At 37.5% G+C, this 24,730-nt stretch overlaps 1 protein-coding gene across 7 annotated transcripts in view; it reads right to left on the minus strand.

Annotated features, from left to right (window-relative positions):
• Positions 1 to 24,730, minus strand: part of FIGN (fidgetin, microtubule severing factor) — a 92,590-nt gene that overhangs the window by 44,653 nt on the left and 23,207 nt on the right. For 2 of the 7 annotated variants that reach the window (XM_015869168.2, XM_015869164.2), the window contains one exon: positions 13,823 to 13,971. The exons of 3 other annotated variants lie outside the window; for them this stretch is intronic. The gene's annotated coding sequence lies outside the window, so the exon portion shown is untranslated. Of the gene's footprint in view, positions 1 to 6,105; positions 6,710 to 9,946; positions 10,064 to 13,822; positions 13,972 to 15,884; positions 16,161 to 24,730 lie in introns of those variants that run through there. 2 more of the 7 variants (XR_004307960.1, XM_032445862.1) reach the window with 2 other exon arrangements.

Genomic DNA, 24,730 nt, shown 5'->3' on the forward strand with positions numbered 1-24,730 from the left:
ACAAGAACAAAAAACCTACATGTTCCTGTCTGAAGCAGGCCCAGCAGATCAATAGAGAATACCTACGTCCATCACAGAGCTTTGCTGGAGATGATGCGGAACAAAGTGCATTTCTAAAGGAAGCTCCAAGAGCCGCCATAACTCCTAAAGCTCTGTGCACCACAGCCCACCACAAACAGCACACAAGAACTGCTCTTCTCTGCTTTTGGGCAAAACTTTCTCCTTCTCACGTTAGGTAACACTGACACATTGGCCTCAGCACTTCTGCATGGTATTTTACCAGTGAGTCTCTACTGAGATGGATAAAAAGTAAAGAAGAGAAATGTACAGGCAAATGGTATTTGATAGGGAGGAAACGTTAACATCAGCAAGACTGGTCTGAGCTGCCTGGTACGCTACAAGTGATTTCATAAAGGGATAAAAATAAATACATTCCTCTTTGCATTCTCATGGCTTTACCCTTTAAATCACAGTGATATAGTGAATCTGCTATTATTCTTGTTGGTGTTTTGTTTTTGCTTTTTTTTTTTTTTTTTTTTTTTTTTTTTGTATTATTATTTTGTTTTAAATGATGTATTGAGGGGAATTTTGACTGAACACAATCTGTTCCTGTTTAGCTGAGTAACTACAGAGACATGACAGTCCAAGCAGTTGGTTTTAAACATGGGCTTTTGCTCCCTGTAGGTCTTTAATTAAGCTCAGTCAATTTTTATTAGTTTCCACAGGTTCAGATTTCAGTGCAAGGCAATCAAAATACTTTAAATCTTTTCATTGTCAGTCATCTGTCTTGGTGCCCAAGAGACCCTTTCATATCACAGCTTTTACCTCATCCTCCAACAATGCTCATACCTGTTCTCTTAATTGATACTTGTTTACAGTAACAATTTCTGCTATGTGTGAAATACTTTCATGTGTAAAATAAACTGTAAGTAGCATTTCACCATTCTCTACCCCAAACTCATTATCTAAATGCTATAGGTTATTCCATGTTCCTAGACACACAAAGTACACAAGTGCTGATTGTCTTATTTAGAAACAGTTGTGGTCACCTTAGGTGTGCTGGCAGTTCAGCAAGGGGCATAGCCTGCCTCTGCACTTCATTGCAGGAAAATAGGACAGAAGAGCCTGCATTCCAGACATCTTTCAAAAAAAGAAAAAATACCATAATTGGTTCATCAACAGCATTCAACCAAGTGCAATATAAAGCTCACGCACAAGTCTATTTTATATATGAATATCTGTCTAAATATATACCTACGTAGACACTTATATCTTTTCACACACAGTAATGAAATACGTTATCGTTACCAATGGCACAACGCCTTGCAGCAGCCTGCGCTATGTAAATACAATAAGCACTATCACTTAAACCACAGAAGTATTTAAACACCATCTCCATAAACAACCTCAGTGCACTTCAGCTTCCACAGAAGTACGTATTTGTTAAAGCTTTTTTTTTTTTTTTTTTACCTGAAAAAAGAAAAACACTAATAGCACCATGGGAGTTTCAAGAAAGGCAGGCAAATTATGATCACATTTACCATCTAATTTGCTCTCTGAGGCTTGTTCAAACAGTGCAAACATTGTGCTCCTCTTCTTCATTTGTTCTGACAAGCAGGATGACAACTAATCACCATCAAGAGCTTTCCCACTCTCCAGGCCCCTGTTTTCTGTTTATCCAATTTGATGCTTTCCAACCAAGGAAACCGTTAGCCTTCCCTGCCACCCCAGCTGAGAAGGCCAGCTCTCCAAGGCCGGATTTCAAGTAAAAGTCTTGAAGGGTGTGAATCCTCAGTGATAAACAGGAATAAAACGAGCCCTTTCTGCTGTGCCATGTGCGATAGCAGTGGCAGTGGGTTCTGTACAGGGTGACAAAAACACCCCAGGGAGGCAAAGGAAGTTGGAGACTGACACAGAAAAAGTAGGCTGAGGAAAGGAGAGGCAACTTCAACCATCTTCCTTCGTTTTCCATAAGACAGACCTCTGAGTTACCCCAAGCATTCCTATTCAAGTTAAGAAATCCAAAAGCGTATGGTGGAAGAAAGAGAAAAGAAAGAGAATGAAAATTAAAAAACCTTGGAGAATACCAGAAAGTTACTCCAAGGGTGTCTGTCCTTTGATAGATCTCTCCATAACTATTGCACTGAATGACCTTGATAAGACTCAGCCACACAATCAAATTACTTTGGTTTAACAAGTTAAGCCAGTGCCATTGTCCACACGTCCTCTCTTCACTCAGAGCACAAGAAAAAACAAACAAAAGCAAAAAGGCCTAAGCCATATTACTTCATGTGCCTGTGGGCCAAAACAGTACACAGATAGCCATCATTCCTTAGCAGATGCCTTAAAGGTTTGCAGATGGGCCAAACAACATGGTTACAAACCCGAAAGGATAAACAAGGTCGGAAATGTGATCTTTAATAGCATATATAAAACTTGTATATGTATGCAAGTAAGAACTAAAATCAACATTCTTGAAGGGAGGTCATACCAAAATTTGGGCAATGTGATAAGCAACATACATAGCATAGAAAATCCCCCAAATTTTCATTGCTTTAGCTGTCAGATATTGTATTATTTCTGTTAGTGTGACAGAAAACAACATCAACAGGCAGCTGGCTAACTCCAGATTCATCAATTTAAAGAGGTCCTGACCTTCACGTAGACCAAATCTACACCAGAAGTTCTTGGTTTTTTTTTTTCCTTTTCTTTAATAAGCCTTTGAAAAATGCAGCTAGGCTTTAGTTGCCTGAATGTATACACTCCTTTACAACTACCTGTGTCTGCCAACAGGCAGCAGCCCACAGCACCAGCCAACGTCACCAGTGTCACTAGCCAATGCCATGCAGCAGATTCAGCTATACGTAGCACTGACAGTAGGAAGTCACCTGCTCTGTGCTACTTTTTGAAAGGTTATTAGATATTTTCCTACATTTTGCAGTCTGAACTAGGATACACTTCGAGTCAGGTGACTGTCCATGAGATACTGTGAAAATTTCTCCTTATTTCAAAGGTTGGTTGTTTTGTTCCCCCAAAAAATCTCCAAGAAATTTCAAACAAGTCCCAGTTTCAGAAGTTCTTCTTTATAAAACTTCACTTTTTTCATGCTTACTAAGGAAAACATACAGACTTCAAGCATGACAAATGCAAATAGCTTTAGAGCCTACTTACTGGCAAAGCAATGAAACAGGTGATACATAACCTATACCACTTCTTGTGAAAATACTATTTAAAACAGAGTAGAATTTTGCAAACTAATGACTGTGAAGATTTCAATGAAACCAGGCGTGCTAAAATGCTCTGGAAAGATGGTGATATATTGTTAGAAGGGCCAAAGGAAAATAAAACAAAAAAAAAACATTCCCTTCAGCCCTGCTGCTTCCAAGAGTACTTGCAATTTCCTTTTATTGAAAAAGATTTAGAGGACAGGAATACCAAGTCTGACCCTGCTGCATGCTACATGAAGGCCTTCAGTTTGCTCTCTATTACAACGGTAAATATCTTCATGGAAGTGAAGGTTCCTCCACACCACTCTGCCATCCCATGCATTGCACCAGCCTATGGACCAAAGAGGTGGATTTTAGAGATTTAATAACAGACCCAGTAGCTTAACATATATTTAAATTATACCAGTCCGCTGTCATGTCAGTATATAATCTTCACAAGAATCTGAGCCTGAAGATGTGGCAGACCTGAACGACTATCTTCAAATGCTTCATATGTTATTTCTATAGGCCATGATACTTAAATGATCCATATCAAATTCACAGATGATTTTTCTGTTAGCTATTTGTTAGCTATTGCTGCAGTTTTTAGTGTTTGGCTCATCAGAGCTTTTGTGTTTGTAAAGATCTATTAAGCCACTACCCAAAGTAGCAGGATACTGCAGAGCTGTGAAAGATAAGCTAATGGATTCTTCTCATCTTGCCTGCCTCACAGCATTAACTTGGTGGGTCTTAAACACTGAGCTTTCAGATCAGAGACGGATGTTTGCAGAAAGAAGCCAAAGCCCCAAAGTAACTTTCTTTAACAGTTCATATCCTGTGTAACTTAACATCAACAGAATCCAGAGGGAAGTAAATCAGTGTGTGGTTTTGGCAGCTTTCCTTTTTCAGCCAACTAGAACATCAGACTCTAAATTTCTCAGTGAGCTAAAAGAAATTAGCAGCATTATCTTGGTCAAATGTTAAAGTAAATAGTAGTTGAAGTGTTAATCATAATTGCGGTTTTTCAAGTTATTCACATTGCGTTCCCCACGCTTACCACAGTGAGCAAATTTTGATGAGCAGCATTAAGCCCTGCTTTGTCTGTGCCAGAGGGGAGAGTTGGGTCCCAGCTGCTAAAGCAGCAGGCAGACCAAACAGCTGGACTTGCCCCCCCAGAAAAGCCTTCTGCTGCTCCTGCAAGTCATGTGGCATAAGGGAGAGGAGCAGGCAGAAGGAAACTGTAGTTTTATACTACCACACATTTCCTGGTCAATGCACTCCTTCCATCTCTGAGGCATGTTAAGGCTTGGAGTAGGTGTTTCCTGGAAACACCCTTGAGAGCAGCCTGGGATTTGCCCACAAACTCTGGGGTGGGACACAAAAGCCAGTAATGCTGCCAGCATCAGAACACGGCCAACAGTGGTTGTTTTGCAGCAGCGGGACTCTGAGCATTAGGTGATGCTTATAATCATTCTGGATTGCAATTGCAAGCGGAAGCATTCTGTATTTGGTGTTCCCTTTAACAACAAGTTTTTCTAATAAAACGAGCAATAGTCACTTGGATTTGAATTCTGCATGAAAATCCTTATTTCCAACACATAAATATCACAAGAAATCTTTTTACAGCTCAGTAGGCAACCAGGAACTTAGCAGTCTTCACCCCTGCAGTGACTTACATGCCACGAGCAAGAGCATGTAAGAACAGACTGAAGGGAAAGGAGCCACACAGTAAAAGGACTAGAAAATGCAAATATTTTACCTCGCCTTATTACCACCAGGTAGTTTTCAGAGGAACCATCAGCTACACAAATACAAAGCAAAGTGCAAATACTGATCAGTCTTATCTTTTCCTGTACTCCACATGCCTGAGTTAACTATTTAAATAAATATTAACAAGTGACCTAAAGTAAAATGACATCTTTTTTTTTTTTTTTCATCTTCCAAAATGCCACAAGAACATCCTACACGAAGGGTCACTCACAAGAAGCCACAATGAATAAAAGGATTTGCTTCCAGTTCAGCCTCTTATGCACTCTCTCTGAAGCAAAAATAGCATCCACAAGTCTTGCTGAAGTGAAACCAGCCAGAAACCTTAAGTCCACCACCAAGCAGATTCTCTAGGCAGTAACACTCACCATGCCAAGACACCCTGCACTTGGCTGCCAGCCCTGCACACGGGTGCTGGTGCAGGACACTGTGCACCAACCTCCCCAGCCCAAAGCACACTCTTCATGGTATCATTACTCTTCCAATTTAACTTAAAAAGCCAAATAAACCTATATAACAGAAAAAAAGCCCTCTGTAGTAGATTTTTTTTTGCAGAGTTCAATAAGAAAGGTATTGTATCAAGCAGCAGCAGCAGGGCAGTCTTTATTGGGCTCATAAAGGATTATGATTTTGCCCTATTCTCTATATAAGTGAATTTCTTAAAATATCATTTTTTAAAATAGCACTTTTCCTCCTCATGATAGTGTTTCTTTAATATATTAACTTTCCCACATCCCATACTTTGATGGTTCGGCAATTTTCTAGTTCATTTTAAATCAGTTTTTGACAAAACAATACCAACAGTTCAGTAAGTGTCCCAGCTGAATTTCACAATTTACGTTTCTTTTTGAAATACCCTCTTACTGAATAGCTTTAGAAACTAATAAAATTTTTCAATTTTAAAGCCCCCAACTCTTCATATTAAGCACTAAACTCTTGCAGAAGAGGGAGGGCTAGCGATAGTCAATGTTGATAGCAGGTTTTATTTTTAGCAATAGAAAAGCTTTTATAAAATCAGTAATACACTGTAATTTACAGCTTTCGTGGAAGCCCCAGTGTATATATTTTTAGTAATACTTCTGGTGCTTTGGCACACGCATACATGACTGGATGTATGCCTATATGTTTATACACTAATACATAAACACTCACACATAAATACATTCACATAAACTACCGCTGTTAGTTTTCTCTGTTCTGGTTAAACAGTAATGACCAAATAACACAGGTGAAAATCACCACTACGAATTTTTTTTCTTCTGCATTAGATAAGATGCAACAACTAAGAAGAGCAGAAGCCTATCTAAGACAAATAAGCCCTCTTTATATATTACCCGTATAAACAGTGAGGAAAAATACCAGTAACGACCGCATTAACATAATTTGTAATTTATGATAACTTCGCATCAGTAATCATGAAATCTACCTTTCAGTAAGGCTGCGAAACTTTTTTCACCATCAGAATGCAGCAGGAGTTCTTCATGTGCAAGTAAGCTCTTCTAAAGCTGGGGACCCAAACAGCTGCAGATCCAACTGTTTCAAAAATGTACCACGTTCAGTATGTGTTGGACACAACCCCCGCTCAGCTGAGATAGGTGTAATTTTGGTCTACTTCAGAACAAATGAAAGCACCTTGCATTAAAATTGTCTTTACTTCGGCTGTCGTACATTACTTCCAGTTGAGAGAAATAACTAAAGGTTGAGGGCAGGAACTTCCTAGATGACTCCAACTTACTCTGCAAGCAGAAATTGGACTTTGTTGAAAGAAAAAAAAGCTGCATTTTCCAATCAATCTCTGTACAACTTTTCATCTAATATGTTTTAATTCTAGTATGGACAAAGTTTAAACTCTCTCCTTAATTAATATGAAATACATCTTCTCCACAGTCCATGTGGAATTTTTATTTCTTTAAATACAGGTTAAGTATTTTTTCTTTAACAGTTGTTAAAAGAGCTCAGTCAGCTCCAGAGCATCAAGAAAATGGCACCAGAAAAAGGCACCTAAAAATGACACCACGAGAATGGCAAATCAGACATAAGGACTGAGGAAGGGGAGGAAGACTGTGCTTAAGTTTGCCTCACTTTTTTTCTGTTACCAGTTTTCTGGTGAATGGAAACAACAGCTAATGAGGTTTGGTTATTTCACCACTAAGAAAATAACATGTCATAATTATAGGAACTACATACATACATGAATATGTATTTTCATACATAATACATATCACGCAGTCTTAAGTATAGTTCATTTCGTGTGACAGATTGTGTTTCTCTTTTCCTTAATCCTCAGTATCCCAATGACAACTACATTAGTAATTTCATTTAGGTAAATGACCAGGTTAATTTTTCAGTTAACATTTCTATTTTTTCTAAAATGGTAAAAAAGCCTGGTTACAGAAAAACAGAAATATTTTCAATTTTTACCATCATTTGAGGGAGTCAGTACAACTGAGAGAAAATTCTATCTCTAATTCTAAGACTAATTCTAAAAAGAATCTGCCTTAATGGAGGTAATTTTAGAACCTTTGCATTTGACTGTATGAATGCTAATTGTCAGGGCCACCACAGACTTGTAGGATACTTCAGGTTTTCAGTCTACCTTTCTATTACCTTAAGACATAGAAATGTTCTTAAAAATATTATTCTACTATTCTAGGTTTAAAGAGTCTGGTAAGACTGCAGATGAATGGGAGGACCACAGCATTCACCTTTTGCTGTCCTTCCTCTGTCCCTTCAAATGGGATGTCTGCAGAGGTGCTGAGAAACTCTCATTTTGGAAAAAGATACAGAATAAAGTGAGGAACTCATACACATGTCAAGCCAAGAAAAACCACCGCACACTTTGTCACACAACAAACTGCATTACTTGCATAATAGCACTTTCAGCTAGAGTGGGGCAAAATGCAATAGAATAAAATTCTGAGCAAGAATTTTCTAAGGCTAAAGCTAAGCATACATATATGTTCTAGGGTGTGGAAGGAACAAATCTAGGTAAGAAGTTAACTCAAAAAGCTGATCTCATGGTGAGGCTATCATTGACCAGCTCAACCGGACAAACAAAAAGTATAATGATGCTTTGGAACTACATGCGGAATGAGGAACAACACAAAGAATGCATGTCTAAACCAACTGCTGACATCTCTAACGAAAATCTCCAGCAAATCAATCAGAGTTTCAAATGCTTTGTTAAGAAAATAGTTCTCTTGTTAAGAAAAATAGTACTGACATAATGTTCTTGCAAAGGTATGAATTAAACAAAAAAAAAAATGAACACTAGGAAAGCGAAAAAAATCACCTGTTGAACAAGTAGTTAAGACATTTTGGCATTGAAAGGAAACAAGCATTAGCTGAAATGAGTCAGAAGCTGTATCTTTTGCTAAAAAAAATGCTCAACAAACTTTCCTGTCTTCACAGGTAGAGAGGTTTTTCTTTTTTAGTAATCAATGCAAGATGTGCAAGCTGCGGGCAAAGCCAGAAAAACTTGAGTAGTTGTAGACACCCTCCAGAGCAATAGACAAGCATTACCGTCAAAGCTTTTCTCAAGAATGACACTTGCTGGAGTACTCGCTCTTTATTTCGCCAGTGAGTGCAACATGGCACTTTGCTTAAATACACAGGAATTTTTAAGGTATTTCAGAATATACAATTAAATATATACAAAATCATTCAGGGCCTGAAAAAAAATATCTAAGATAAGGACCAGAAATAGCATGAACTGGCCGAAAATGAAAACCCAAAAATGGAATCTTCAGTGTTGTCCCATATGCCAAGAAACACAAGGAATATGTCAACACAGGCAGTGCAAAATATTGACACTGCAGCTCTAAGTAGGATAGATTTGTTTACATAGCCTGGAAAAAGAAACCACACTTATTTTATATTAATATACTCATTTTGCTGAGGCGGCAGCTCTTAATAGAGTGACATCTAAGCTGGTGATGGTGTATTTGCAGTATTTGTTGTAGATAAAGCGCAGCTAGCACTGCTGACAGTAATATTTGATCCAGGACAACTTATTATGTTACTCTAAGTAAAGTAGTGATCTAAATGTTTTATCGTCAAGTCTAAGCGTAATGGATTTAATGGAAAATAATAATGCACATGCTGAAAGAGGTGCCTACTAACTTTCTAGTCCTTGTTAAAACCCGGTGGTTTCACTGTGTTACTTAATCAGTGTAGGCAAGTGGTAGTAATTTTTTACAGTGCTACCAGAGAATATATATAGATAGAAATTAATAGTTAATGTTTATGTTATATTAATAATGTTTGGGGTTCCTTCCCATTGCCACTGCATATAGTGTTATCTGTGTGTTCACAGTGAGAAACATTAGTTGCAAGATAAACTTCCGTTTTTAGTGTTAATGTTACAGAACCTTGGAAAAAAGATGGTGCTTTGGACTAAATGTCCAAGTTTCTAAATCCCACACAAAAGAATCAGACAGAGCATGATAAAGCTCTTACACTTCAAGAAGAACCTGTCAGATAAAGAATATTTTTGGCAAGTATCCTAAGCAATTGAGAGGTCAGCAATCATCTTATTTCCCAGACTGCTGTGCCTGACTATGACCAAGGGATGTAGCACTGGACTGTCTTCTGTCAGGGGAAGTACACTTCTAAAATCACAATCTACATTAACTCAGGAAAGAAACACAAGCTTTATTACTCAGGAGCCTGGCAGCTGAACAGCAATATGTGAGATCTACCCTGTGAACAGTATGTACTGTAGGCAGCATTGTTAGAATGAAAGAAGACTAAAGATGAAGCCAAGACTCCTGGTGAGATCTATCAGATGCTTATTAGCACAAGAGATTTCAAAAGCTACATGACAGAAGGGATAAAACAACAGAAAACAATCTAGGATGGCGTACAGTCAAGGAAGAGAAAGAAATATCAGTGTTATGTGTGAATGTAAGCTAAACATTTGTAAATGCCATTCTACAGAAAAACTAATGTAAAATGAAGACAAAAGTACTGACCTACTTCACGGCTCTTCGTGTTCTGAATACCTCATATTAGCTTTAAGGCTAGTGGTTCATTTTCATTTTCATTCATTCAAAATCATCATCCAACTTTTCTCCTGTCTGCCAAGAAACCTGCAAGGAGGTTATTAATGTAATGCAATGTGGAAAAGCAGTTGAATGAAGCAGTGTCACGACACTCCAAGTATGGTGGAAACTTCTTCCAAGAATCTTTGTATCGAGTCATCTTTGATGTTTATAGTAGGCTTGCAGCTCCATCCCCCCAGTTAGCAAACTTCTGTGCATATCTACTGAAGAGGAAAGAAAAGGGAAGTGTCTTTGCCTCAGGATAAATCAAAAGGCATTTCAATAATGTCTGCTCTTGGCAATGTCTAGCATGATAGGAACTTGCTGAAGACCAGGTTCCTGGCAAGACACAAGAGGAGAGAGACCTTTGGGCATAACTGTAATTTTGTTAAGATGTTAATTAAAATCCATATTGATCCACAAAGGAAAATATACAATAGAAAATTGGTATATACTACATCTGGTGCTGGAAAGTCATTCATAAGAGTACTCAGGCTCCACAGGAAACACAGTGGTATCACTGATACAATAAAGGGCCCGAAAACTAAATAAGGTACACGGCCATCACAGTACTATGCTCACTTGAAAGACAAGGTGGGGAACTGTGATTGATTCTATTCTAACTCAACAGCATAAAGCAGAGAGTAGATAAAAAATGGGACATGAACTACATGTTTATAATGACTTTAAAGAAGAAATGACTTGAGCAAAATCTTTTAAGGGCATATTCAATTGAATATACCAACAACTTTGTCTAAAACCTCTTGCTCAAAATTTACAAATCAAACACAAATATTTACCCTTTTTATTTATTTTTGTATCAGATTTCACTGCAAAAATTGATGAATTTCAATAATGGAGTATCAATTATTTGTATCTCTGCTGAAGGTTGTACGGTAAGCACCTTTAAAAAACCCCCAACACTACCCCTTCCAATATTTAAGTGAAAAGCTGAAACACAGACCTTTGCATGAACGTAAAGATTTTTCACAGCTTTTTAACTACCCAAACTTTAAATAATTACTAATTAATCTCAGATATAATGCATAGATTTTGCATTGTTTGTCTTTCTTTGAAGAGATAGAAAAGACAGGAGGTTTCAGAGTAATTTTGTTACGGGAAGCTCTTAAATAGTCGTGACTATATACAGTAAAGAATCAAAACACATCGTAGAGATTGCAAGGTCCAAATTGTTAATCCGACAAATAGATGACCAGGAAATGCAGCATGTATTTACAGTGTTGATTAGGGCAAGAGAATTGAGAACACCCTAAAACACATGGAGCCCAACAATGCAATATACCCAACCAATATTTATTGCTGCTTCTGTAGAAGCAATTTCCATTTTGATGCGTTCTCTCACACATGATGTTCTGAAACAGTTAAGTAACATGAAAAATACAGGTTCAAGATTATATCTGTCACAGATGAAAATACAGCATTTATACAGCATTAGATTACAAAGCCACTGGTTTATGGACCCAAGGTCCTCTTGGGACTGCCACAAATCTACATATTGTCATACGGTGATGGATTTTTATGTTTGTGTATCTGAATTAAGAAGAACCCACATTAATAACCAAAACAAACAAAACACAGTGATTGAGTCTAAAGGTCTGAGGGAATTTAACAGTGTCATCTGGCTCTGGTAAAGATCACAAGAAGTCCACAAAATCTGTAAGGAAAACCTCCTATCTCAGCCAGCATTATAGAAAGAAATTCCTAATTACAGGGGTGGATGCTTACAATGTGTGCACATCTGAATTTGCTCTACACTGCAATGAGAGACGAGACTGATGACAGTCTTGTGCAAATGATTCTACAAACTACCAATGAAATTAATTCTGCCAGATGTTTATCTGGCTAGTGAACGATTTCTGAAATTCTACTGTGCTAGATGAACTTCATGAACATTCTAGATGAACTTTAACACTGAATTCTGCTAAATAAAATATCAATTTTCTGGACACAGACAACACTAAGCGTGGAACTCCATAAATTTATGAAATTCAATGAAATTCAACAAACACAGGAAAGAGATTACATGACATCTACAATAGCAGATAACTGCACCTGATGATAATTTGAGGATCCTTCCATTCTTGTTTTCCAAATCTATTACATTTACACTAGACACTTGGCTTTATTACTAGCTTAAACCAGTTTTGGACATGAACGTTCAGAGTTGAAACATGAATGCATACTATGTATTCATGATTACTAAATAATTAGCCTCAATTTACAGACTATTTCATGATTATTTCAGCTCGTGAATAAGTCCTGCACATTACCATAGCCATCCCTCTCCCACCAATGCGTTCATTTAAAGGTACAGTTAGTCCAGTGAAGGACTCGATGTGGATCTGATTCAAAAGCTTAACTTAACTTAAAAGGAGTTCTCCTAGCCTAAAGTATTAGAGAATACATCCTCGTATGTCTTTTTGAAAAAAAGCATTTCATATCTTCTACCACATACAAAAATTAACATGCAGGTACATGCCACAGAAAGTGGTATTTAATGCAACATTCTGGTACCTCTAAATTAATTTGTAATGTAAACAAAAAAAAGGGAAAACAAAGCTATCCACATCTGCATATCCACCATCATCACCACATGATTTTGGTACAGTATATTTGATAAAGCAATACATAAAAATGCAGTCAAATACCTCATAATTTCCTAAAAGTATGCTCTTTTTTAGAGTACTTAGTAGGTTTTTGATTTAACCTAGCTGGAAATCAAAGACTCATTTTTAAAGCAAGGTAAACAAACATACAAAAACACAGAGAAGCACAAAATCTTAGGCCTCCCAGGTTTCTGTTGTGAAATGTAACCCACTGAAAGCTACCAACCGGATTTTAGGTATCATCTTCATTTCTTGACCACTTTTTCATAGAGATCTCTCTATCTATGCCCTCACCCATCCCTAAGAGAGAAACAGTACAATCAATCTGAGGAAGCCACATGTGCTTTTGAATAACTATGCCTGACAAAGAATAAGTCTTGTAGTAAACAAGATCCACAAAAGGGAAATCATTCAACATGTGAGAAAGGTGATGGAATTCACTAGTTTAGTGTCAACTTTTAATTCCTATGTTAGGGTGTTTTTTTGTTTTGTTTTGTTTTTTGAGTTTTTCTAAAATGCCATTCATGAAATATTAGACATCCATGCAGTGAAAGATAAAAAGATGGCATTAATTTTTAGCATGGAAGTGAAATGTTGCATGGTGCAAGGTGACTCACTCTCATTTAACTGATTACCAAAATGAAATCAAATAAAGCCTATGATCTTTACAGCGGCAAAAACAGTGCAGCAAGAAGACAAATACAATTTTAAAAAGCGAAAAGACCAATTGAAATAAACCATATCTAATTGTAACATTTAAATGAGTCCTCTGCAGCTTTCTGGTCATTGTTAGGCCATCCATATTGAGAAAAGGAAACAGAAATTCATGACAGACTGATGATGTGTGCACAACTCAAGACAAACTGCATTGGGTTTAAATTAGCAAAAGAAAACTTTAGGAAACACAGATTTTGTAAAATAGATCTAGACTTAATTGACACAATTCTTCTCACTCCGCTCGTTTTTGGTTGTTGCTACAAATTTCACACACCTTTCTCTAACATGTTTTCTGATAGCTTCTGACAAACTTGAGATATTTTCATGATGGACTTTGGCTGTAATCCACTATGGCAATTCCTCCGTTTCTAAACCCTCACATTTAGTCCTTCAAATCCATTCACTGTGAGCTGCCTCACCTGCCATTCTGATTGCAATGCCTCCCAGACCCTCATCAGCTCACCTCATCTATCCACTGTCACACAAACTTGGGCTCGATTTGTTGAAACGGAGGAAACTTCTACTGGGGTCGAATGATGTAATTTGGGGCTGAAACTAAGTGAAGCTTGCTGGTTTGGATTGTGCGTTAGGTGAAATTCTGTGAAACAAACCCTGAAAGAAAACAAAACGAGACTATGAATTCATGCTTGCATTTTGCACGGAATTACTCCTTTCAAAATAATTTCTAAGCATTCTAAATTAATCACAGTAGGCCTGGAAAAATGCAAGCAAAATTAATTGCAGTTTTACATTAGTGTTTCAAATAAGAGAAGATAATGGGTTGGCTAAATGTCTCACAGAGTTGCTCCCTTCCTCGCTCACTTGTTGTTCACAGTTATTTCCTAACAGCCAAACAGCCACACAAATGTACATGGCTACCAGTACTGCTGTTGAGTCTAGAAGGGTTCAGTCTCTTCTCCATCTTTCTTTCCAAAAGGTAGCAGAAAGCCAAGACAATAAAACCCACTGAAAGCAATCCAATTATTTTAAAAAATCTTTCATTTCAAAACAAACGAACAAAAAAGTAACAAACACTGAGTTGTTGACTTTTAATATATTGTCAGATCTGTGCTAAATATGGTGAACCTTGCCTTTGATGTCACAACCTGGTCTCTAGCTCTCACAACATGATGGTGCAGTATAGAACACAAGCACTGCAGCAACAGGGGAAAGAAGGTCTAAGACATTTGCAGAGCTGCAGTTTTAATGCTGGAATTTTACTCAATGGAAACATTCAATTCACAGTAGTACAACACTGAAAAATTTGGTTTTGCTCTGTATTTACAGACCTATAGAAAAAGCAGAAAGGCTAGAACACCAAGCATTTTTTTACCCCCACCATACAACACTTACACTGATGATACAACATACGTCAAGCGGACAGCTTACCCAAGAGATGGATGGATGGGCTGATTCTCATCCTGGCCACAACAGAACAGCTCTGTAACCCAGCATTTCACTCCAAAGCCCCACATGGAAACAGCTATCCACAAGGCCTACCCCAGGAAACAACTCCCCGCTCTCACCATAACTAATATGCTGGCAGCATTTAAATGGCTGCTCTTCATTTGACAGACACAAGGCACAGGGACAGAGGGTTAGTGAGGGAGGAGGTGACAGACACCGAAGAGCTGAGACACACACAAACATCTACAACCTCAAAAATGTACTTTTAATACACCTGGAAACCTGAATGAATGTTTTTCTTACTCTGCTCAAATGCTCAGATTCATGTCACTAAATACAAGATTTAATGCCTGAAAAAGAAACATATTATATATATATATATATATATATATATATATATATATATATACACACACACACACACATATACATATATATATATATATAATATATATATAAAACAAATTATATTATACATATATATGTGTGTGTGAATGTAAAAAATGAAAACAAAGAAAAAAAAAACTCTATATAATAAAATGACAATAAAAATACCTTACTAATTACTCTGCTCCCTTCTCAAAATAGGAACAGCGTCTCTAATGTCTTGATTTTATGATTTCCTTTGGCCCACATTAAAAAAGTAATGCAATTACCCTTTATAAAAAGGTTGGCTGAGGTCCCTGTGAAAATCTGCTCAGAGTGATTATTTAGTTGAGTTTTTTATTTGTGGAATTTAGGCAAGAATGTCTCAAGCTGTTTTTCAAAATAACTGCTTGATCTACTTTAGTATTTTAGTATTTGCTAAGAAAATAACATTTTCTAACAAATGGAGAATAAGTTTAAATACTCTAATTATGAACTTGCAAGAAGATTTAAACACAAAGATTGTGTAAAGGGGTTATTAATTTTAGTACATTTGGAGTCAATTCTCAAGATTAAATAATTACAGTTTAACTAGAAATAGGTAGGTCACTCCAAAAGAATTTCCTCCTGTTTGTTTCCAAGGAAGCTACAACAGATACAAAAAGCACAACAACACTGTTTGATAGAGCAAATTCTTTTTGATTTTCTAGTTCTCTCTCTAGTTACTCCTGACTTAGTAGAGTCTTACAAACTTTATAAAGCTTCACCCCCTCTTCCTCAAGTCAACTACAAACACCAGCTTCACCACAAAGGTGCAGAGGAACCCAAGGATATTGCAGTGATGACACAAAGAAAGATCTCTGGAAGGTGCAGACAATCACAACATTCCACTGGTGCTCCCTGCTCACAAGGCACAGCCCAAGGCCTGGCTTACTGCCACATGCCCAATGAGTAGCCTATAGGGCTTTTCAGGCCAAGTGCCACCATTGCAAAACTTGTACGACATATAAGACTCTCCCCACTAAGCAATTCCCTGAAGATCATGTCTCGGTAAGTTCCACTTTTATAATTATTTCCCTTCAGAAACTTTCTAATTCACATCCTGCACATTTATCCCCACAAAAAACTCTATACAAATTTACTGGAAATGACAATTTTCAGACATTTCCAATCTATGAAATTTGACAGGGAAAAAAGTATTATGTCTCTAGAAGTTGATAGAGTGATTAAAAAAACTACAGAAGGATTATCTTGCTTATTAAATGCAATACTTTGAGCAATTTCTATAGAACCTTTTCTTACTTTATTCCTATCAGATTTATTAACATATTTCCAGCTAATAACTAGCAATCTCCCACTGCAGGAAAAAGGCCCTCCCTAAATCTGCTTCAATAAATGGACATTACCGCAATTTGGTAAAACTTTCTCATTTCTCATTCAACAGCTTTACAGTGTGTGCACTGTTACACTCCCTTGAAAACTCAGCACCCTGTTCAGCACCACCATGTCCCCATCCCACAGAAAGACAGGAGCACCCTGATCCTGCAACAACACCTCCAGATCCTGTGTTGCTCAACACTTGGGCTTCTCATAGTTCTCTTTGCCATCCACTACTGATCTCTGCCAAGAGACAGAGCTGGACAGACTTTCAGTCTAGGTTCACACAGTTCTGGTTATGATCACGCTTACAAATGCATCTCCTCTAATTCAGACATGGGGTGCCTACTTCACTGAGGTTCTCCAGACATCCAGGCTGCACTCAGATTTAGGTAACAAAACACTTGATGTGCCTCCACTGCCTAATACATTACTGAGTAGCATACTCAGGGAGGTGCAGAGCTTGTGGCAGCTGTGACCTCAGCTAACTTGGTTTCAATTTATCACCCTCTAGTATGGCAAATAACTTCTTTTTATTCTTGTATTCTTCTATTGGAAGACTATTTTTCTACAGAAACAACCAAACTGCAGTACCCCATGGTCATTCCCTAGTTATCAAATCATTACTTGAACTTCCTCCCTTTTGTCCTAATATCATGCAAAGGCTTCCTTGCTGCATAGCGACATTCAGTGTTCTCTCCTATTGACAGGGACACACCTTTGTTTTAACTGTATGTTATCTTTTTTCCCTCTAATTATTGAGTTGTGAGAGTACTGTCACAACATGTAAGTCACTGTTAATGTTCTTCTGAGTGTTGTTAAATGCTACACAAACTTTACATGGCAAGCTCATAACTCTTAACACATCAGATTTTCTATGTTAGTGGCTGTTCATCCAGTATGATTTCTTAATGGACTCTTTTAAAGAACTACATTGTGATTAATTGCAGCCCGTGATTAGGAACATGAAAAGAATTGGTTTGAACCTTTACCCTAGACATACACCAGGGTGAAAGAAAAGGCACAGGTTATGGCTTAATAGTTTTTCTTAGATAATTGGTGACGTTTCTTAATAGAACCAAACAATTCTATGTTTTGTTTATCAAACTCTTTCCTTTTTTCTCCCCCTTGCTTTTTCCTCCCCCTTATTGTGTCAAGTAAACACTGGAATTGAGATGGACTCATTGGGACTTTTTGGTAAGCTGGAATACGTTTGCACACAACACCTTCCTTTATAAGGAAAAGTTTTGTATATAAAAACTCAGCCGGCTGTAATTGTTAAAGAGGATTCAAACATTTATTTAGCTTAGGTACCAACCTTTATCTATATTCCCTTTTTCTCTTCCAGTTACTAACCTTTGCCTTTTCAGAACTGGCTAAATTGTCATATAGTTGACCTATCCATTGGAGAGTTTTCCAGAATGTTAAAAAATAGATATTAAACAATCACCATGCTGTTTATTTAGATCTGCTTGTATGGAGGGGAGGAGGCCCTTTTATCATTCATATGCTCCTACCAAAACTGTTGAATTGTTGAGCATTTTTAAAGCTAGTGGCTAGATTTTTAAACCTCCACAAATAAAGAACTGGTTTATTTTAGCCAGGCAACATAATCTCTAATTTTTTTTAACAGTTTCACTGTATATGTGCAGACGGCTGCTTGGGACTTGTCAAACTAGTCTCGGAAGACAGGATATGGAAAGCAATGAGTTCTTTTTATCATCACACTGATTTTACCAGTACAGGTTTTTCAGCTGTGATGGCCCAAAGTTCCTTGGATTTCAAACTGCATCTACAAAGGAGATTAACATGCTCAGGAAGCCCAGATTCAGAGTAACAAAGAGAGCTGGTAATACTGTCATCAGTCTGCTACTGACAGAAATGAAAACAATTTCAGATACATTGATAAGTCCTTTCAGCTTCACTATCATTTTTAAAATTTACCCCTTTTACAGAAGAGCTGTGGAGCTTCAGTACTCCCACCTGCCTACCACAGAAGTCAATGTCTGCTCCCTAGGCGATGCTTTTCAGCCTCTGTTTTGCCACCTGAAAAACAGGATAACACTTCTGCAAATGTGTTTATGAATGCCTACATTTGAGTGACTGGCATTTTGATATTGCCCATCTCTACAAAGCCATGTTCTTTTCATTAAATGACTAACAGAGAGTTCCAATCACAGCACAGCCTTAGGTGTAATTTCTGCAATATAATCAGCAAATCACTGAAAACATCGCAAGGATCCCTTTTCCTTTCTCAATATGCCAGAATCATCCATCTTTCAGGAGTCACTCAGCTAAACTTATTTCACCATAGTAGGAATATTAAAAAATAGTGAGGCCTATTGTGTCTATTTATCAGGATATAAAACTCTCTAAAAATTGAAATTTCAATTTTTTGCCACACTGTTGCTACTTTAAAACTGAAAGGCACGTGCTTAATAAAACAACCTGTAACTGCCTTGAACACTATCTGAGAGCCTGAGAATGTATATCAGCATGCTCATTCCCATGCAGTGGGAAATAACCTTAGCAGGAACAGACCACAAGGAAATGCCGAGAAACAGTGGAAGTTGCATTTCTCATGAACTCTTTAAAACATGAAGGCCACAACTGTCACTTCAGTAGCGGGCTTTACAAGCATTTGAAGAGGAAGGAAGGGAACTCATCAGCATCTGTGCCAAACCTGGGCAGCACCATTTGCAATGATGCCCTCCTGCTGTAGGGCCAGAGCCACACAGCGCCTGCCGCTCAGGCTGGAAGAAGAGCAGGTGAAACCAACTGCAGCTCCCCAAAACCTCAAGCCTATGGACAGAGTCCAAAAGGATGTTTGGGGCTGAGGACAAGCACATTGCTGCTCCTAGGTCCTGAAAGAGACATACCTGGGCACAATACCACTTCAACTTCTTATTTTCAATTAACTCGTTTTTTTAATACTTGAGAAACAATTCATTTTTGTGAGAGATTCATACTGGCCTGTTTCAGGGGTCCATCTAGTTCCAAACCTCCTGAGGCAAGTATTTCAGAACTGAAACCTAGATCTGACAGAGATATTCTGTTCACTTAGAAATCTTGTTCAAAACATGTCCTGAACTTTGCTGAAAAAGGTTCTCCCATTCCAATACACAGGTCTGTCTATGCGTTTGGAGCTGATGACATACTGGTGCTTTAATCCTTCCTCTTGAGGCCTCAGCAATAAAGTGGGATAACCACACTTACCTACTTTGTGGGGTGTTGTCAAGATTAATGCTTGCAGAGCCGTAGGTAGGCAAAAATCATTATACAGGCTCCCATCCTGCAACTGCTAATGCACAGGCTGCCTGCTGCACATGCATCGAGCCCGGTGGAAGCTAATTGACTCCTCCGAAGGTGCAGCAGTTTGCCCAGGCCCTATCAATAAACTGTTAAGTGTTTAAAAAAACAAAACAAAATGCCACTATATTAAATGTGAACACAGCACAACTTTCAAATGATCCCACAGAACAGAGCCTCTGGCATAGGACAAGCATTCGTAACAGAATACAATGTGGAGATATATATTATAGGAATATAAAAACATAGCTATTAAGGCAGCTGTTTGATATAACAATGTGCACACACTCTCAAATACACACATCTACGTGCATACAGCACTTAAGCTACAATAAATATCTCACAGATGACTGTGTGTGCAAACAGATACAAATGCAGACACGTGACTCTTGCACAACACACCTTCAGTTCTTTTCTAAACTTTTTGTCTCATCCCTTCCAGAAGGCTGGAAGAAATATACTCATGGTTCACTCTGGAGAATGCAAATGAAATTTCAAACCTATCTTTTTCATCAATATATGCCACAAAACCAATTTATCTGACGTCAAATTCAAATAATTCACTTGACGTCACACTGGAGAAGCCAACCATGAACACTGTACAAATTATTATTTTGATCCCATTGTTAGAACAGAATTACAGCAAAAACTGCACTTTCCACAGCTATTAAAGCAGTGACCCTGGCAGAGCATGCTTTTGTGCTGAACTTTTTATAACACCAAGCCTATTAATCAGGTGGCAGTTCAAACCGATGTGCTTTATATAGTTGACCCCGGCCAGTGCTTTAATTACTTGGTATTAAATGGTAATTAAGACTTTTCACATTCAAGTTTAATCCAAAAAAATTAAGTGTAAAATCCAGTAATTTAATAAAGAGTTGTGTTCTTTACTGTGCCTCAGCCTGGACGCTGAGGATGCAGCAATTTAGTATTGACAAGCACTAAAGGAGCAGGTCATTTCACAAGTATAGTGTGGACAAAGGTGAGCCGGGCAACTGATGAAATCTGTGGCCAAGGCGAAATAGCAATCTCTGAGCCAAATGGTAATAAAGTTACTGAAATGAAGCAATGTAGCTTTGAAAGTGAACTGTCATAAGGAGGATACGGGCCTCAGGATGCTTTGTCTGGCGTAATTAAAACATTATTCCCTAATAGCCAATCCAGGTGGTTGGCCCTACCTCTGCTTTTTTGTATGCTACACCTGAAGAGCAAAGACACCTGGGTAAAACTGATCAAGAACGTTTCTGTAAGACAGCAACCACCTCAGAGATGCATTTATTAAATTTCCAATAAGCGGGGCAAAATAAGAGTCGTGCTTAAATGTTCTTTCTTATAGTATAAAATTACCTATCTGTATTTTCACCCAAGTGCAAGAACCAAGTAGCAACACACTCAAATGTCACTATCCAAAATTCCCCACTAAATCAGAGACAATTACTTCCCTCAATAGCTATTAAAGGCAGATAGTTTAATCACTGGGGAGGCAATCTGGTGCACAGGACGCTGGAACAGGGGTGTGGAGATGTAGGCTTAACTCGCATCTCTGCTACTGACCTGCTAGGTGACCTTGGGCAAGTCTCTTCACATTTCAGCGCCTCTTTGTGTCCCTATTAACCTTTGTCCGTCTCAGCTATTTAGAATGTAACCCCTCTGACGCAGAACAGTCTCTCAGTACATGTTTTTACAATACCAGCACAACAAGGTCACCATCTTGGTTGAGACCTCTAAGTGTTACAGTAATCCAAATAAATATGAACAATATATTCAATTATTCAGAATCCAACTTACATTTATTCAATTTTCCCATAACATCTGGATAGCTGAGGCACCACCACAGATTAGAAAGTACAACCTACATCCACTTAATGTTAATATCTTACCCACAGTTTGGGTAATTGAAATCTGTACTGATTTTCATGAAGGAAAGAACACCTAGCCCACCACCTTTAACAAAAAGATGGAACAAGCCATTAGTTCCCAAGTTACTCAGATCACATGGGCTATAAATCATGCCTGGAAGAGAAACAAGAAGGTCCACCCAGGATAAAGTTTGACCCAGCGTGTCACTTAAGCATGTCCTTGAGTTTAAGCATGAGTATTCCCACTGAAGCTCCTGAAGTAGGCTTAGATAAGGAATCGGAGCTTTTCAGAGTTTGTGAATTGCTCTGTAGAAGAACTGAAAGTACGACTAAAATATGAATGTAAGTATGTTAATACATACAATGTGAAATAATGCATTATTCCAAAAGTTCCCAAAGGAGTGAGCAAAAATACAGCTGTCATTAAAGCACGTGACTGATGGGTGTTTCTTGACACTGAGCATGCTCCCTACCAAGCACATGCCACATCCATGCATGCAATTCAAAGGATACTACAAGTACTATCGATGTCAATGATACTTTGAAAGTATTTACATGCAAGAAAAAATAATGCAGATATCCCTATCTGTGTTGCGTTATCTTAAAAAATATTAATCAATCAAGGTGTAGTTCTTGTGAATTCTCACCGCATTTTCAAGAAATAATCAAAGTTAAATGAGGAACATATAAATATACCTAATAAAAAAAAGATACGAGATTTTATCTAATTTATTTAACTCAGAAGGTTGAAGCCAACAAGCAAAAAAAACCAACCAACCAACCAACCAAACAAACAAACAGAAAAAAACCATCAAGATTAAGTTACTTAAGTATGTACAGTGGAAAGCACAACAATCATTCTTCCTTTCTTGACTCAGGTATAAACCCTTGAAAATGCTCACCCTCTCAGCTCATTCTGAGTCTTTGGAAACAAAAAATAAATACAAAAATAATAGAACATCAATTGCTCCCAACTGGCAATTTTTAGGAAAGCACCAGTAGCAGTAAAGAATTGTAATTCAAGATGTACTGACCCACAAAGGAAGCCCTGGACAATTGTCTTGGCAGTGCAACTTTTGAAAATCAACTAAAATCCTACCTGAAGAAAGGGCTCAACCCTATGCAGATATTGATATATCAATAACACTTCATGAGTGACAGTAGAACAAGAGACATCAGTTGAAGATAAAAAGAAAAAGAAAGAAAGAAGAAAAACCCATGAGTGGCTTAATATTCACCTTTTGAAGGGATCTAAAAGCTCTACAAAAAAAGATAATAATAATAATTAGAAAATAGAATTAACAAAATCAAAGCAGCCTGCTGCCCTTCCTATCCTCATAAACTTTTACTGTCCAAACTGACGCTTGGGGTACAACATCATTATTATTTTTCACACAAGAAATCTTGTTTGCAAGTACAGCATGATGGTAGGATGAGATGATCTTGGAAGTTGGAACGAGCATGACTTATTATCACTAGAAAGGGACTATTATCTGGAAAAAGAAATTACATAAGCTATTTGTCTTGTATATATAAAAGTCTATAACAATCGTAAATACTGCTGAAATAAAACAAGAAAAACATACCGCAATCTTGTTTAATAAAAGGAATTTCATTAAAGATATTTGCCTCTCCTAAGAATTCATATACAGCCAAAACATGGAAAATGCAGCTCCTTTTGCAAGGAGCTCAGTTACCACAACTGATCCACACTGCCAGCCTCAGAATTCTAATTGTGTTTAATACAGTTTCATGTTGCATCAAAGTACAAAATCAATACCATTTGTCCAGCAAACAGGAAAAATGGAATCTATAAACTGCTCTTATTGAGTAATTAAACACCTATTATTGTCATGAGTGGTGAAACAATGAATTTGATAAGACAAATTTTTGCAAGAAAACACTGCAGTGATTAATACCTCCCTACGTATTAAATAAAAATGACTGCCTTTTGTGCAGTACTGCTGGCAGAAGAACAGGAATGAGAGAAGTAGTTGCCAGTGCCACAATAACAGGCTAACCTTGAACTGAACTCCTTTCCTCAAGAAATTAAATGCTGTAGCAGGACTTTAAATCCCTCCACTTAGAGCTCATTTGTGTTCCACGTAACCTGCAGTTCCTGAAGAGAACTCATTATCTTCAAAAGGAGAATCCTTTTATAATTTCTTTACAAATGTGTATATTGTTTCTACAAAAAGTATTTCATATCAGAAAAGGGATAAGAGTATTAACAGTGTAAGCAAGGCAAAAAGGCTCGTATCATTAAGACACCATTTCTGCTTCCTGGGAATTCAAACAGCAGCCACAGTGGAAAAACGAATGAGAATGAGGTTAAAGAAAATGTACCTTTACAGCAAAATTTTAATCTGTTAGATTGATGCTAAACTGCCTTGGTCTTTCTGCTGCTATATGCTGTATTCTATGTACAGACCCCCTCCCCCAATGCCCCTCCTGTAGCTTTGGCTTCCTATTTTTCTTTTCACTTAGAATGATGCACTAGGAACAACTATAGAGTACAAAAGATGAATCTATGGATGTGACACTTGTAAAGGGTAACCCTATTTCACAAGTGAGATGGGACAAAAAAGAAAGAAAAAAGGCCACAGAAGCAATAACTGCTCACTGAATTACCATTAAATTGTAAGATTTACAATCCAATGTACAGTAAGTGCATATCTAATGGAGTTTGTCCTCTAAAAGAATATAAAGTAGATCTTTGCAGCATAAGATGTATGCAGGTTATTTTTTTTATTTTTTATTTTTTTATTTTTTTTAATATATTTTTTTTAATTGGAGCACACAGAAAACAAATGTGCACATTAATTCCAGGATTTTGATACGTATTACAACTGTGCCAAGGCCAACATTAAAATATGATAAATACCGCATGATTAGGAGGATCTGGCTTTTTATTTTCCAAACATGCTCACATTCTACAAAGAGAGATAAAAGATGACTTCAGTACAGCCAGTCAATACTGCTTTCACAGATATCATTGGCGAAAGCAGATCACATTATTATAAATTCAGTTTATTGCTATGATCTACTGGAAT

The sequence above is a fragment of the Coturnix japonica genome, chromosome 7, assembly GCF_001577835.2.
Source record: "Coturnix japonica isolate 7356 chromosome 7, Coturnix japonica 2.1, whole genome shotgun sequence".
Classification (NCBI taxonomy): domain Eukaryota; kingdom Metazoa; phylum Chordata; class Aves; order Galliformes; family Phasianidae; genus Coturnix; species Coturnix japonica.